This window comes from Chamaea fasciata, unplaced genomic scaffold, assembly GCF_029207755.1.
Source record: "Chamaea fasciata isolate MVZ Bird 193981 ecotype frontalis unplaced genomic scaffold, bChaFas1.0.hap1 SCAF_5, whole genome shotgun sequence".
Lineage (NCBI taxonomy): Eukaryota > Metazoa > Chordata > Aves > Passeriformes > Sylviidae > Chamaea > Chamaea fasciata.
In genome coordinates, this window is record NW_027094090.1 from 55735592 (window position 1) to 55751383 (window position 15792).

General features: G+C 40.1%; 1 long non-coding RNA gene across 1 annotated transcript; it reads right to left on the reverse strand.

Moving 5' to 3' along the window:
• Positions 1-1259: 1259 nt before the first annotated feature.
• Positions 1260-15354, reverse strand: LOC136290267 (uncharacterized). Its single transcript, XR_010721067.1, has 3 exons — positions 15261-15354; positions 8106-8218; positions 1260-4531 (listed from the first exon to the last, which is right to left on the reverse strand). It is a non-coding gene; the product is annotated as an uncharacterized lncRNA (long non-coding RNA).
• Between the last annotated feature and the right edge of the window lie 438 nt (positions 15355-15792).

The following is a 15792-nucleotide window of genomic DNA, read 5'->3' on the forward strand; positions in this document are numbered from 1 at the left end:
GTTAATATTTCTCTTCAGTCCTTCCATTCCTTTACTCACATTTTGCCACAATTCACTGCCTTCTTCCCAATGTTGCTGCATTCTTGTTGCAGCCTCTAAGATCTCCCCCCAGTGTTGTGCAAGCTGGGTGCTGACTGCTGTGTAGCAATCACATCCCAATAGCATTATAGGGCTGTGTCAGATCAGAGTAACGCAGGAGTCATATCAGATATACCACACTCCTCTTATATGGTTACCTGTGAGGTACAGTAGCTGAGGCACAGAGTTATATTAAGAAAAAATGCCTAAGGACTTTTAGAGGAAATATAGGGAGCTCAGGAAAACCGACATTTCAAATAAAAGAGAAGGGTCTCTTCCATTTAACAAGGTATTGGAAAAAAGAAACTGTGTTAGTGATATTGCGAGCCCCTGAAAATTGAGTGATTCAGACTTGAAAGCAACCAACAATTACCTCTCATATACACCTTGGTGAAAAGAGTATTTCAGTCTTTCCCTCTTCAGGCTGCCGTCCTGTGGCCATCACCAGCTTGGCAGAGGGTGGAAATATAATCAGGCAGTGCAGGGAAATGCGGCAGATGCATACCTATGCTTTGGGGCCCATAGGAGCTGGTGCATTGGGCCTGAAGAGTACTGAGAACTTTCTGTGATCTGCTCAGCCAGGCCCAATGCTGTGTGTTCGGTTAAAAGTCCTTCCTCTTGGGTTGCACAGCTTAGCTCAAAGGGGAGAAGAGGGAAAGAAAATAATAGCCCAGGTAGAAACACTCCATCTGTTTGCCCAGACTGGGAACCTGGAGATCAAAAAGGCTGCACACATTTCAAGTAGATTTCTCTGAAACCAGGAAAGAATTGCTTTATGGCTTACAGTAATAGGCTGCTTTTCATGGATTCTAATGTTTAACACAAAATGGAAGAGGGGAAAGAAAAAAAAAAAGAAAAAAAAAAAGAGAAGGAAATCCTTATTTGACCAACCCCTAATACTTTTCTAATGGACTTAAAATTTTTAAGTGGAAAGAGATATCCCTGGCTAGCCTTCCATAGCCTTTAACATGGAAATAAATATAACTTTCCTCTAATGACTTGCTCCAGCACATCCTTAAACAACTGATTGCTCTGTTTTGTTTGATAATAAGTAGATATAAATATTAATAATGAATCAGAGACAAAGTAAAACCTGTAGATGACTGTATAGCAAGAGGGAAGAGAAAACCATGTTGATTGAACAATACAGAATAAAAGAGAATAGATATTTCCATAATTTTATTTGCAGTCATATGGAGAAATCTTTCAAATACAGAAAATGCCCTGTCTTTTACATTTTGTTCCAGAGCTTGTCATTATAGAACAGTTTTCCAAATATCAAGTAAAAACAGATTTGGGAAAAAAAAAATACTTCGTGGTATCCACTCAAGAATTCTGCACAATAAAATGACAGTAGACTGCCATCCCCTTACATAAATATATACAGTAGGCAAAGTAAAAGGTATGTTGGTAAACATAGTAGTTAATACAACATCTATTGTCCAGATATTCACTGAGCATCCCATAGAAATTAGATGCATTTCTATACAACCATCACCAATTATTTTTCCATTCCGCCCTACTAGTACTAAGTGGAATGTTGGGGCAGGAGTTGATTATGCAGCTTTGGCGGCGGTTGGTTTGTATCCAAATGTAAAATGAGTTGTCTTGCTGAATGATAGAAGGGGATTTAACTTTGCTGAGTCAAATTTCAGCAAAGCAAACAGACCGAGGGTCAAATGAATTAAAGGTCCTGTCTCACAAAACTATATTGCTAAAATAGCTTTGGATAGGGTTTGAAGTTTCAAATGCTTGTTTATTCCTGTGGCAGTATGGATCACACAAAATCTTTTAAACCCTTTGTTAAAGATAGGAAAATACAAGGGAAAAAAGAAGACTAAAAATATTTAGAATGCAGACAAGTCAGGCTTTAATTTTAAAACTCCAATTTGTATTCACTGTTTAAAGTCTATGTGAGAAAAACACCATCGTTTAACAGACTTTGATAGAGAAAGAAAGACAGAGTATTGGGTTTTCTATTTCAGAAAAGAGAGTTATGCAGTTCACTGAGATGGACTGGAAATTCTACTGGAGGTCTTGACAGAGCCCAGTCCTTCCCTGGAGAGGCAGGGCCATATGGGAGAGGGACAAAGACAGCTCAAGAGCTGCAGGGGAAGGGAACTCAGCCTCTCTCCCTGGTGTTGGGACTGAATAGCAAATTCATTGCTAGAAAACTTCAGGACAGCATATTGTCTGTTGGTCACACAGAAACATGGAAATTGCAGCAATGTCCTGCTGTCTCTAACACAGCTTTTTGGATGTTTATTAACAGCATCACAGCAGCCCTCCAAAGGACAGCTTTAGTATCTCAAGCAGATTTTTCTCAAACAGAAATCGAAGGGAAACTCACGTGAAAAAGGAAAGAACAGGGGAGGGAAGGAAAAGTACAAATGAGGGTGTTGTGTTTCCGCTGCCTACCTATCTTTCTGCAGTTTGGGTCAAATTAAGCATCTTTGCAGCTCAAGTTTTGGCTCACCAGGGAGTCAGAATAGCCCACCACTCATGATTTTGCTCAATAGCAAGGTTTAATCTACCATATCAATTTTGCTCCAGTGATGGTGACAAAAAATAGTCAGCTTTGGAGTGTGCCCTCCACACACACCAACCCCCTCTCCCATGCAGTCTTTGAATATGATTTGCCCAAAGATAAGAACACAGGTGGGAATTGCAGGAGGAACTGTCTGGATGCTTGCATAATTAATGCATTCCAGAGATGGGGGAGTGGTGATGGTTGTGACTGATCTTGGTACACGTGGATCTGCAAAAGGGTACAAAAGGCTCCTGGAGACTGGGCCAACTGGTCTCCAGAGGCTGCAGGGCAGCTTCCAGGTGGATCCCACCCCAGAAGGGACACCTGCAGGGTCCGTCCAGCCCGAGGATGGGAACACTCAATTTTGGACAGGTGAGCAACAGGTGGAGATAAAATCCTAAAGTAGCTCGCTGCTTTGCAGTTGTGCTTTCTGCAAACCTGCACATTTCCAGCTGAACCTACTATGTTACAGCCCTTCAGACCTGCTTATATTATACACTGCATTGGCAATATTTAGATACTGTGTTAGGAATAAATCTCATCATCATCACCCACGTAATCAGTGTCATTGTTCTTGCACCTGACTGAGAGTCTTCTCTCAACTACTCAGCAAGAGTACTACTGAGTCTAGTCTCACTTTTTTCTTATTTTTACTGGACATGATTTCAGCATAGTCCTTGAGGCTTTTCGCTGGGTCCTGTTTTCTTGAAGAACCTGTCATTTTGTGTTTAATTTTCACTGATCTTTGCAAATTGTTTTATGTAACAGTCTGAGCTGTACAGTGGTCACCTTGAACTACTTACAGCACCGGCCTTGGCACTACAGGATCTAATTTTTCTTGTTTGCAAGGACATTCCTTATCTTCTCTAAGTGAAAAGAAGTCTGTATAGTGGTCACTAAAGATATTAGAATGCTTTTTACAAGATTAAATGCATTACTACTGCTGTCCTGTCTAAACAATATGAAATTGTATCATCCAGGACTTTTTACTTGACACACATTCTCAAGGGGAGCTAGTGTAAAACAACTCAGACATCTCTGACATGTCTGACAGACTGAAGGGGAAAATGTGCTGTGGTTAAAAATTCTGTCGTCTTCTGTGACAAAACCTACATCTTGCAAGTTTGGTGTAAGGACTTAAAAGCTGGTAGAAGACAGTTTTTGTTCAGTGACAGGTATATGGAAAGTCATGGTGCATGTTTAATAAAGATGACTTTGATTTCAACAGAACACTTTCCTAAAAGGTCCCATTTTTTAAGGATAGACATGAGCTGTAAGAGGTCTAGTCAACAAAAGAAAAGCAGGGGTCTGCCTTCCTCGGGTCCCAGCAACACAGATGTTCGAATCAAGAGTACAGAGGACAGTTATTCAAATGCACTGTGAAGAATTTCTCAGGCAGAGATACTGGATACCAAACCTATTCTAGATGAGAAATGGGATCATGAGAAGGAATTGGGGAGTTAGGGCAGTCCAGCCAGGTATATTGGAAGCAAAGAGTGTCATACTGGGGAGTGAGCAAACAAATCAGATTGGGAGATCAGGAGCTGGGATTCACTGTGACTTCATGTAGGAGAAGATGAGGTCTGGAATGAAGTGGGGAAAGAAAAAGGACAAGGATGGTGAGAGGCTGGAGGGGACACAGGAGGCTGGGTTACCTTATATCTGGAATATACATCGAGCTAATTACTTGCCATCCCAGCCAACAAGCAAATCCTCAGTTCATGTTTCTCACCAGTGCTCATCAGCAATCCTCTTCTGGGAGTGCTTTACTCAGAGGATGACAACCTGTGACTGGTAGTGGCACTCCATTAACTCAAGTAGCAGAAATCTGTGCTGATGTTGCAGTTGTTCATCTGCTGAGGAGAACGAGGAGCCAGGATAAAATTAATCTCTTTCCAGCTTGTTTCATTTTTCTTTATTTTTCTGTTTAAGAAAATAAATAAAGAATTTGTTAAAGAATAATTACTGAGATTGCTAAAGAAAGCAACTGAAATAGGAAAGAGAAGAATCAAATAAATTATGTTTATTCTGCTTAATTAATTTTTCCTAATGTGATATTAAGAGCTTATCTCCCCTGCTTATCCCATTTTGGTCTGATAAGTAATTATCCCAAATTCATTTAGAGCAGAGAATATGCTAATACAACATAAATATTTCTTCCAGTATGTGTGTTTTCAAGTATTTGCTATACAGGCTTACTTTGTTCTCCCTGTTAGTACAGTGGAAAAACAAGAATGCAACTATGCAGTCACCCTGATTTATCTGTTTTGGACATTGTGCCTGCTGCCCTTGCATTTAATCTCAGTTGTTTCTAGGTTGTGCAGTCTGGTCACAGACTCTTTCTACCTCTGTGTGAGATCTAGAATATTTCCGAAGTGACTTATGGAACAATAATGCCATTGTAATTTCCTCAAATATCTGCAAAATATAAAGGACCCTTTGCTCACTCAGAGGAGTAGCTTATTGCTGCCTAAGAGGAAAATGGAAACCTAATAATATTTTTCAAAGGAAAATAGGGGCCCATATTTGTGTCTTGGCTTGCATTCTCTCCTTTTTTGAAACAAGCCTCAATGTTCCAGTTTATGTAAGCTATGGCTGAACCTGCCAGATCAGCCTAGAGAAACAAGGTCTCTTATCAAAACTTACTGTTTTCAGAGACAAAATTAATCCAGTATTAATCCAAGAAAACTACTGAAATTGTTCAAGAGTCTTAGCGGTTCCCAGTGCTTGTGGCTCCACCCAAGGGATACCCTGCACAAGGGCAGAGCTGCAGCTGGAACCCAAAGGAGAGATCATTTATTAGAGGATTACAACAAAAGGTGGACATTGCCCAGTTGTTCTCTGTGGCAGGGGCTCTCAGTCTGGAGCTGGCTTTCATGGCCATAGGACCAGAGCACAGGAGGAGGCGAGGCAGGGCAGGGCAGGGCAGGCAAGAATGCCACTTGCCTAATTTTGTCCCCAGTTAGTGCTGGGAGCTTATCTCCACCTCTTGTCACTGCTCGGCCTGTTAGGGAATTAATCCAACCTCATTTACATCAGAGAATATTCTAATACACTCTAAGTATGTCTTTCAGTCTATAATTGAATGCTCTAATTATATAACAAATTTGAATGTCACAATGTAGATTTGCTTTATCACAGCTGTGTTCTGGGACCCACGACCTTCATCTTGATGCTCCCACTGCATATAGGCGGGTTACTAAAGCACATGGTCTCACCTGAGGAACAACAGGTTGTGTGATTACCTGCAATGTGTCCTTACATTACCGTGAGCTATGGTTTATGTCCCCTTGCTGTTATCAGCCTTGCAAGTAGCAAGTGATCCAGACAGTGATATTTCAGCCAAGGTTTTGATTCCAGAAAATAAGGCTGTTCTTTGATGCACCCCTACTCAGGAAAGTGTGTAAGCACACATGACACTTCAGTAGGTGCTTAAAAAGCAGGCACCCATTTAAGAGTCCCTCCTAAATAAAGCTCTTGACTTCAACCACTATACATATAAATATACGTGGATCTTGATGGGCAGACTCCCAACATTGTATACAGACACACACGCTCACACACACATATACACACACATATCTGTATTTAGTTATTTAACCTGGAGAACAAGAACAACCTCATTTTGGAAATCAGGTTAAGCCTCTGAAAAAGGTGAAAGTAATGAAAAAACTCTCATTATGAAGATGTGTAAGAAACACTGATGCTCCTTTATGGAGGCAGGTATCTAAAATAACAGCAGTCTGCACTCAAAACACAGACACAGGCTGCTGCTCAGGACATAGGAATATATATAGCACAAGAAAGTGGAAAAATTTCACCAGCTACCATTGAGGAATCTGGGCTATGTGTGGGCTTGATATTATGAGAAATGTAGAAGAAAGCTGAGAACAGACTGTAGAGATTTACTTTTCTGAAGAAGCATAGATTTAGTGGTTTTGTGTTAAAACATGGCTAAGAAAATGACTGGGAATTGTAGCAGAAACAATATATCCTGAATGCATTCAATGTGCCTCCTTATTTCAACAAGGATTCACCTCAAAAAGTACACTCAGGTCTAAGTTCAAACTTAATAAGCAAAAACAACTTGGTAGATAATGCAAATAAAAAAAAACAACTACTTCTTTTATAGATATTACTAACCTTGCAGATCGACACCAGACTGCACACCAAATATTTATGGTTAAACAGCAGAACTGTCTCTAATAAAATACAGTTTGATTAAATATCTTTCATTCAGTCTAGGTAATGAAAATAAGCCATCATTGCTAATGATACCAGTAGACTCTAGATTCCTTTGAAGATACATGAAAGGCAAAGCCCCTTTAATCAGGGATCAAGTAATTTCCACAGGCATGACTACCTGAGTGCCACACCTGCCAACTCTTCTTGACAAAGGACTTTCTCCCCAGTCCACCATGGCTGCAGCAATTACACAGTGATGCCTCAGCAAGAGGTTTTCCCTGGCTCCTTGAAGTATTTGGTACCGTGCTTTCACCTGGACAGCAGCTACCCTTTGCATCTCTGGAGCAAGAGCATTATTTTCCTCCCCTTCAGTAACGTTCACAACCAGTGAACCAGCTCCAGTGGCAAGCTGGCCAATGCAAGTTTTGCTTTGCAGAGCAAACAAAGCACTTATGGAGAATATATTGGATCCTCTTTGCAGCCCTCATGTTATTCTTGCTGTGGAAGGTAGCATCTTCCATTTCTTACTGTCATTCCTTGTTTCTAGCACACATGGTTGGGATTGATCACCATCATTCCCATCAGGTGAGTCTCCTTCATACCCACTGGATCATCTCTGGGGGAATTCTTTTGGGGGCTGGCATTCAGAGAATGCACAGTTGTATGCCATGCTCCCTGCCGACTGTGGTGGGAAGTTCAACTCTATGCTGAGACAGAGGCCAACATTCAGACTTTTTCACAGGCACTTTCTTTTTCCCAAGGCATCTAGTTTACCTAGCATCTTTGATGTCTCTGTTTTCCAGGATCTATTTCAGCATTGTAATTACATGTAAATAATAATTCTAAAGAATCTTTTTTTCATCTGAACTGAATATCTTGAATTTCCATATGCTGAAATGAGTATGAGCAGTGGAAGACTGTCTTATTTTTACTGTCAGTTCTTCCCTAATTAGTTAGAAGTGGGATATGGACAAGACTGGCAAGATCTGCTTTCCCAGAATTTGTGTTTTCTAGCATGACTTTGATGCTTGGTATTAAGCTTTCAGGGATGTTTGCTCTTGATAACTGATTTTGAATTCTGCCTGGCTTACTTCTTTTGCTAGGTTATGTATCTTCACAGGTTTTTTCAGGTCTGTGGCTCAGTAACACAGTGCTACTAGCACAATTTATGCTTCCAAGATATGTGCAATCCACCCCACAGAATGCTGCTGCTGCTGCCTACACAGTAGCTATGTATCATAATGCTAAACAGCCCCAGAAAGCTAGTGTAGCCTTGTTTCACACCAGTGTTCCAAGTGAACCAGCTTCTTACCTAGATGGAATCCCAGATGCAGCCATCCACCCGTCTCTGCAAGGCTGTGATGATGGAGTAAAAGCTGAGTGCTGAAGTTCCACAGGGCATTCCTGAGGCCCATGTCAAGCAACCTGAAGAAATAATCAATGAAGATGGCGATGAGCAAAGCGTGTCATTGCATGTGCTCTTTCAGGACGCTCTTTTGCATGAATATCTGGTTTTCTGGGCCTGAGTCCAGAGGCTGCTCTCCTCCAATTTTGTGTCCTCTTGCTCAGGATTCCACTGCAAATGACCTCCCCTATAGCATAGTGCAGAGAGACACTTTCCCAGTCTCACATTTTAAAATTTCAACAACTCCATGTTTCCTCTTGTAAAAATTTGGCATGTTTTCCTAGGTTTTTTTCCAACAACTTTAAAAATTTTAGTTCTGCAGTGACATCATGGTGTCTTTGCATTTTTACTACAACCAGAATGTCTTTCATCATGGTTTTGCTGCTACCTACTGGACTACAACTTGCTTTTTTGATGTCATCACCTCACCAACAGCAATCTCTTTTTAAAGAGATTCACATCATCTCATGTTACAGAATCTCATGTCAAAGTAGGGCTAACATTCTGCTGCTGACTTCTTTAAAATGCTTTGCTGATCCATATTATCTCTGTTGTACATATTTCCCTATCTTTGCTTTTGATCAGCCCATTTCCTGTTTCAACTCCCCACACAGGATTTTTTGTAACTTGGTAAACAATATCTGTGGTTTCCTACCACGGCAGGAGTTTCAATTTCAGGTGTTAGGTACTTGATACATCTCTGTTCATCTTTCTTTTGCATCCTTACAAAAGATGTTATTTGTCACTGATTTGTTTACTCTCACATTCCTTCCTGTAATTCCGCACTTCTCATTGTCTCAGGACTATAGAATTTTTACTTCTGCGTTTTTATCTTCTTTATGATGCACCCTTTTTGGGCTTACCTCACTTGTTCTGCCCATCCTTCCCAGACTTTTCTGCTGGGCTTTACAAAGACATCACTGATACCACCAGTTATACAGAACATCTGACCCTGCAGGGTGTTTGTGTCAGTATCTATTTCTGGCTCTTTTTGCCATCTGGCAAGACCCACATGTTTAAGCCAGCAAGGTGCTTAAAATTACATCAAAAAACAAGTACAGATCGTCTGTCTCCCACCATATTGCTAGATCTTTCACACTCATACTATTTTAACACAAGGCCTAGGTGAGCCATGCGACCCCAAGTCTGCTTGACTAAAAAAAGTTTGCGAACCTATAAATGACAATACAAGCACTTAGGGCAAGAAAGATATATATTACAAAAAACCTGAATCAAGAACAGAAGTTAAATTGTTGAGTTGTCAGCAGTCACTTGAGGACTCAAGGAAAAACTAACAACTGAAATAATTTTAAAACTGAGGAAAAAAAATCAGAATATAGCAACTCAGCAAAACTGAGGATCATCCTATTGCAAAGAGCAATGGAGTCTGGCACTTCCCCATGTGATTACCATCTGCCTGACCAGCAGAAATCCAGTGGTTAACTGCATCAGAGGTGGTGAGGGTATTAATGCTTAGGCTAATAGCACATTACTCACAGCCATTTATTGTGTGTACAATCCAACAAATAGCATAATTGCTCCATACTCATAAACTGTGTTTGTGATCCTGCTTTTGAGCCTCCATGCAGAGGAAAAGACACCCAAAATAAACAAAAATGCTGAGAGGGTTATACCACAGCAATGCTCTATTTCTTGATTGCTATATTCATCTTCATCACTAAAGTGGTCCATGAAAATAACCAGGCAGAGTTTTGGTATTTCTTAATTCCTACCATGAAGGCCATTTTGGAAATGCATTCTTGTGTCCTCCATATGTTTCTGTCGTTGCCAACATTATGCAACCTCTGTTTTGGCATGTGGGGCGCCATGCATTGCTCAGATCACTTGTTTGGTTGGCATACTTCCTTCTTCTCCATCCTGGTTGCCAGATGACAGTCTGCCTTGCTGGGGTGACTCAGCCTGCAGGCTGGCTGGCTTACCTGTCACTGCCCGTCATCCGCACGTGGATGTGTGTCAAGGCAGGATGTGGGTGGACATGGAAGCACAGCCCAATTATTGAATGAAGAATGCGGGTGGGAATGCATGAAATTAATATTGGTAGAGTGCAAACTCTGGCTTTCTTCCTAAATCTTTATCTACCTTTTGAGATGACTTCCAGCAGAGCAAAGGGCTGGTCTTGCAATCTAGGAATTTGGTGTTCACAGACACATAATAGATTCAGGCAATTCTCTGTGTCATCCATTAGCTGAAGAAGGTAGCCACCAAAGGTGGAAAAAAGAAAAAAAATAGCTAGGAACAAGTGTAAATACAAGTTATTTTTTGAAGTTGAAATAAACTATTGTTTACTTCATCTCAACAAGATTTTAAAACATATGTATTAAACAGTAATGGGAGTATCAATGTTTGGGAGAAAATGGAGGGATGAGAAAAACTGACCATTTGGCTTATAGAAGCCCCATGCTGTCCTGTAGCAAGATCAGCTGTAATCCTACAGACTCATCAAGGAGACAGTCATCTTGACTTTGGGGAAGGAAGGAAGGAAGGAAGGGTGGGTCTGCTGTCCTGCACATTTTTGCTGTGTGAGCAGCCCTCAGTGACTGGCCAACACCTGATGATCTGCCCAGCAACATGACCCTGGCCGCCTGCCAGCCCTGGGTGATTTAGTGCAGCAGCAGCACTGAAAACTTTCTTTCTCCATTGGTGAATGGATCAGCACAGTTGTGTGACCTCACCAGGCTTAACACAGTCAACAAAATACTTCTGGTGCACACACAGTTGTCTATCAAGCCATGCAAACATACAGTGCTGCTGTCACCTCAAAGCAGCAGAGTTAATTTTAACACACCCTGATGTTTCCTGGAAGTCAAGGGAAATCAAGTTCAAATTGAAATTTGGGCATAAATGTAAATGTCTGCCAAACCCTGGCCTGTATACATGACCTGATGCCTGATTTCTATTTTCTGTTTCACTAATGTTAAAAAATGCTTTAGTTGTGAAACTACCCAAACTCTCTTGTAACATGAATAGGACCTTTGTTTCCTCAGATGTAATAGAATATATGGCAAAGAAAACGCATGAGTTGTGAATAGATCTCTACATATAGTTTTCAGGGTTAAAAAAGATGACTTTTCCATGCTTACAATTAACCTTATCCTCCTCAATTCCCCTCCTTAATTGTTGCTGCAAATGAGCAGCTTCCTAGAGAAGAATGAGAGCCAAATTACTGTTGGAGCTGAATGAAATGGAGATTGCAGCTCACCTTCTCCAGCCTGAGAGCTGTATGGACACCAAGCAGGTAACACTGATCTACTGATCACAAAGCCCACAGGTACTCCAGACAACCTGCCCTTTTTCCTACAAAACTGGCTGGAGCTGGAGAAGAAGCTGGGACAACTAGGAAGATGATGTAGACACAAGTCATGAACCCAAGGAAACCACGTTCCCATAGAACTGGGAGTTCCAAAACTCCACTCCAAATATATCTGTTAACTGCCAGTGGTGTCACCTGATGGAAGCATATCTAACCAATATTTAAGAAAAACAAATTTCAATCACTCACCAAGCTAGTGAATCCTATTGACATCATATGTAGGGGTTTCAAACACATTTTTGAAGGAAGTGATTATTGATAGTTGGATAAATAGGTGAAGAGATTAAAATTCACTGATGACTTGAAAAGAATAGATCATGCTACAAATCATTTTCTTTGATAAAAATGGAGACAAACATGCTTTCAGGATACTGGAAAAAAATAACATTTGGTAGAAATCAAGCCCTAATGAAAGTGTAAATGATGCTAGAATAATTATATCACATTTGACATGGTGCATTCAATACACACTATGGTGATAGGTAGCGTCATTTAGGAATGCATAACATAGATAATCAGAAAAAAATCGATCAGTAAGTAGGGCTGACCATTATCCCTCTTCCTGCTTATGCTCTCAAGTCTTTCAATACCATTGATTGAGTATCAGCTTTATAGTTACATTTCTTAACCTGTGATTGAAGTATGTGATGTATACAAAGGCAAATGTGATGGGACTCCATAAACCTGTGAAAAATATGGACCCAGTTAAGTTGAGGACTATGGAGAGAGAACACCTGAGAAGTTAGGATACAGCCCCAGGAAATGGGTGAAGGATATGAAAAAGATGAGAACGTTCCTTGCAAAGGAGCTGGAAACAACAAGAAAATTGTTCTTCAGTTCAAACATAAGAAAAATGGGATGATGGAGGCCCGAGAGGATCCTCTGCAGCAAGCATATCACATCCAACTCAAGTGCTTGCTCCAGAATATTATCACCACTGCCCTAAGTTATTAGCATGGGAGCTCAAAGTGAATTGTCACTAAACCAAACCAAACCTACACTCAGCAGCTGTCTTCTGTGTGAGGGGGAGGGGGTGTTACATCCTTTGGTAAGAACAACATGACTTGTGGTTTGCGCAGCATCCCCCAAATTCAGACAGTTGGAGTAAAAACTGAAAACAAAGCCCTTTCAGCCCTAAGAGATTCAGTGTAGGAACATAAATGTACCAATTTTTTTCTGGAGAGCTGTCCCCAGACTTTCTCCTCCTGCATCCTTTATGAAACGTCCAAAATGCCAGAAACTGTGACACAGATTCAGTGCATTGTATTCCTTCTTCTGAACAGTGCTCTCCCATCTGGTTTCCTGATTTTGTAGGTGATAACTTAATGACTGCCACTGGTACTTCCTGGGATTACATGGTTGGGTTTTTCCACAATGCTTCTGTCAACTCATGCCCTTCTTCTGAGAAAAAAGTTCTAGATTTAGGTTAAACCATCGTGATACAAATGAACAGTTACCCCCAGCATGGCTCTGTGGACTGAATAGGCTGAATTGAGACGTGTTTTCTTCATAAAAGCGTATCACAGCAGTAAGAGAAGCCCACTGATCTCTTTAGGAAGAATTAATTAGACAGAAAAGAGATACTGAAAGAGCTTGAGCTAAATGGTGAAAATAGAATAAAAAGACACAGTGGTGGCTTGGGAAGTGAGGCAGCTAAAAGAAAAGAAAGTCACAATGAGTTAACCAAGGGGAGAGAGTATATGATGCATTATTTCGTACAGCATCATTGACAAAGTATGTCAATATCAGCAGATTTCTTGCTGGATCTGTGGCAGCCCTGCAGCTCCATCCTTCCAGCCCATGGCGAGGGAGCTGCAGCCAGCTTTGTTTCACTCGCCAGGCAAGGAGCAGCATCGTGGGGCCCTTGTTAAAGACCTAGAGTGGTTTAAGCAGCTTAAACTGCTTTATAAGCTTACAGTATCTAAGTCTTCAAAGCTGCTTAAGGGTATTTAAGCTGCTTAAGACACTTTAGTCTGTTGGCACGTGCAGTGGAGCTGTACCAACACCCTGGCCTGCAAATCCAAGAGTCCACCTTCACATTTACAGGTCCCAGCAAGAAATGGCCTTGCCAGGGCTGCCCTGAGTGAGCTCAGCTAAGCTGAGTTCTCTTCTCTTGGGTCACAGAATCATAGAAGAGCTCAGTTTGGAAGAGACCTTCAAAAGTCATCTACCCCAACCCCCATTGTTCAATTGTCCCTCCCTGTGGTTTGGGATTAAGGCTGCCCTTGATACCTGACATATTTGTCCCAGGGTCTTTGATATTCTGCAAGTTTTTTACTGCTGCTGATCCAAAGGTGGGGTATCTAATGATTTACCTGATGCAAGCCAGATGTATTATGTCAGTATTTATCCATTTACATAGCAAAATTCACAAGGTCCAGTGGTTTTCTTCTAAGAGAGGAAGTTCTTGTGCAGTATGAAATCCTTATTCTAGTGTCTAAATGTCATGTATGGTTTTAAAAGAACAAAAGAACCAGTGGACATTCACTGAAGTATACCCTATAAACACCAAAACTAAATATTTATAAATTTCTGGAAAGTCGTAACCCTGATCCTATCTTTGAGGATCATCTTTCACTAGATCAAAATAACAATGGTGACTGAAAACACTTCCAGTTTACAGACATATTTTGGTCAACACTATAGTCCACTCTGATGAGCAAAGATTTCTCTAGAAAACATTTTTGAGCCAGTTATTTTCATATTAAGTAGTTACTAGAATTTGTCAGAAATTTTATCTGGGTTTGAGTTTTTAAAAAAGAACATATTTTTTGAAAAAATCTTAGTTTTAAATGGTAAAAAAAATTACCAAGAAAAAGAAATGAGTTTGCTCAGTTCTCCTTTGTGAGTATGATTTTAAAGAGATTTATTTTTAGCTAACACAAAAAATATCATATTGCAGAATGCTATTTTACTTGCACAGTAATTCTGGTTGGCATTTTCTTGTGTATATGAGGGCTCTGTGCTCCCCTAGCTAAGATAGTTATATATAGAGATATATATGTGGTACACCAGGACTGCAACATTTTGGGTTTTGAATGTTGAAATGTTCAGTTGTAATTCGAGCCCTCAAAACTTTCCAACCTTTTCAAAACACTTGCATTTTTTTCTCATTCCCATTCTTCTAATTTTCCAAGATAGAAAAATGTCCTAAAACTTCGAATAAAAAGAATTATTAAAACAGAATTTCTCACAGGTTGAGAAGTCTGCACTTGTTAGTTTTACTGACATCTATATCTGTGCTGTTGTTTTGCAGACCCACTGGCATGAAAACAAGATTTTGTCCTTTTCCATTGGCAAAGATTATTTGATCTGTGTTTATTCTGGATACGTTTGTTTAATTCCCCATTTGATCACTATCATAAATGATTAGATCATTACTGCCCTGGGAAAAGAACTAGTTTAATAATTAACTCGTGCTTGCAAGGCTCTTCAACAGCTCAGAAAAATAGAGTAGCTTGCGCATGAATCATAGAAGTATAGATTTGGATGGAATCTCAAGGGGTTACATAGTTTGTTATTCCTCAATATTTTTAATCAAAGGTGTACCAAGCCTTCCTGAGGTAAAATGAAAACAAACCAAAAATCCCACAACACAAAATCAAGGGAAAGATGTTAAAAAACATAGCAGAGAGCAACCTGTGCAATATTCCATAACAGCAACAGAATATGCTCAGAACCAAACATGGAATTTTCAAATGCTTTTTTAGTGAAAATATGTCATGGATTACCTTGTAATAATTTGTATGCTCTGTCACAGTTCCAGTGATCTCAGCCACCTGCTACAAAACATGCACCTGGCCCATCTTCTAGCTTCAAAGGAAGTCCACAACTCTCTTGATAAATGTAGATGGCAGTCCCTCTGATTTGTATCTAAAATCAATAATGGCAAGTATTATACAACCTCCTTGGGTAATATATTCCAGCAGTAATCTTTTCTTCTAGTTGGAGTATGTTACTGTCATACTTATTGTAGTATAGCTGGGAACGGTTTACTTGTCATTCTGTGTGTCATTAGTGGGCATGAAAAAACATTAAACTATCCTCTTTGTAATAGCCTTTTATGTACTTAAAGACTGTTGAACTTTTATAAGTTCATATAAATTTGGGGGGACTTTTTTGGTTTTTGTTTTGGGTTTGTTTTTTTTTTTTAAGATTAAAACTAAACTAGAACTTCAGCCTTGCTTTATGGATCAAATTTTCCAGTCTTCATAGCTGTTGATCTCTGGATTGCTTGCAGCTGATCTACCTGTTTCTGAAATG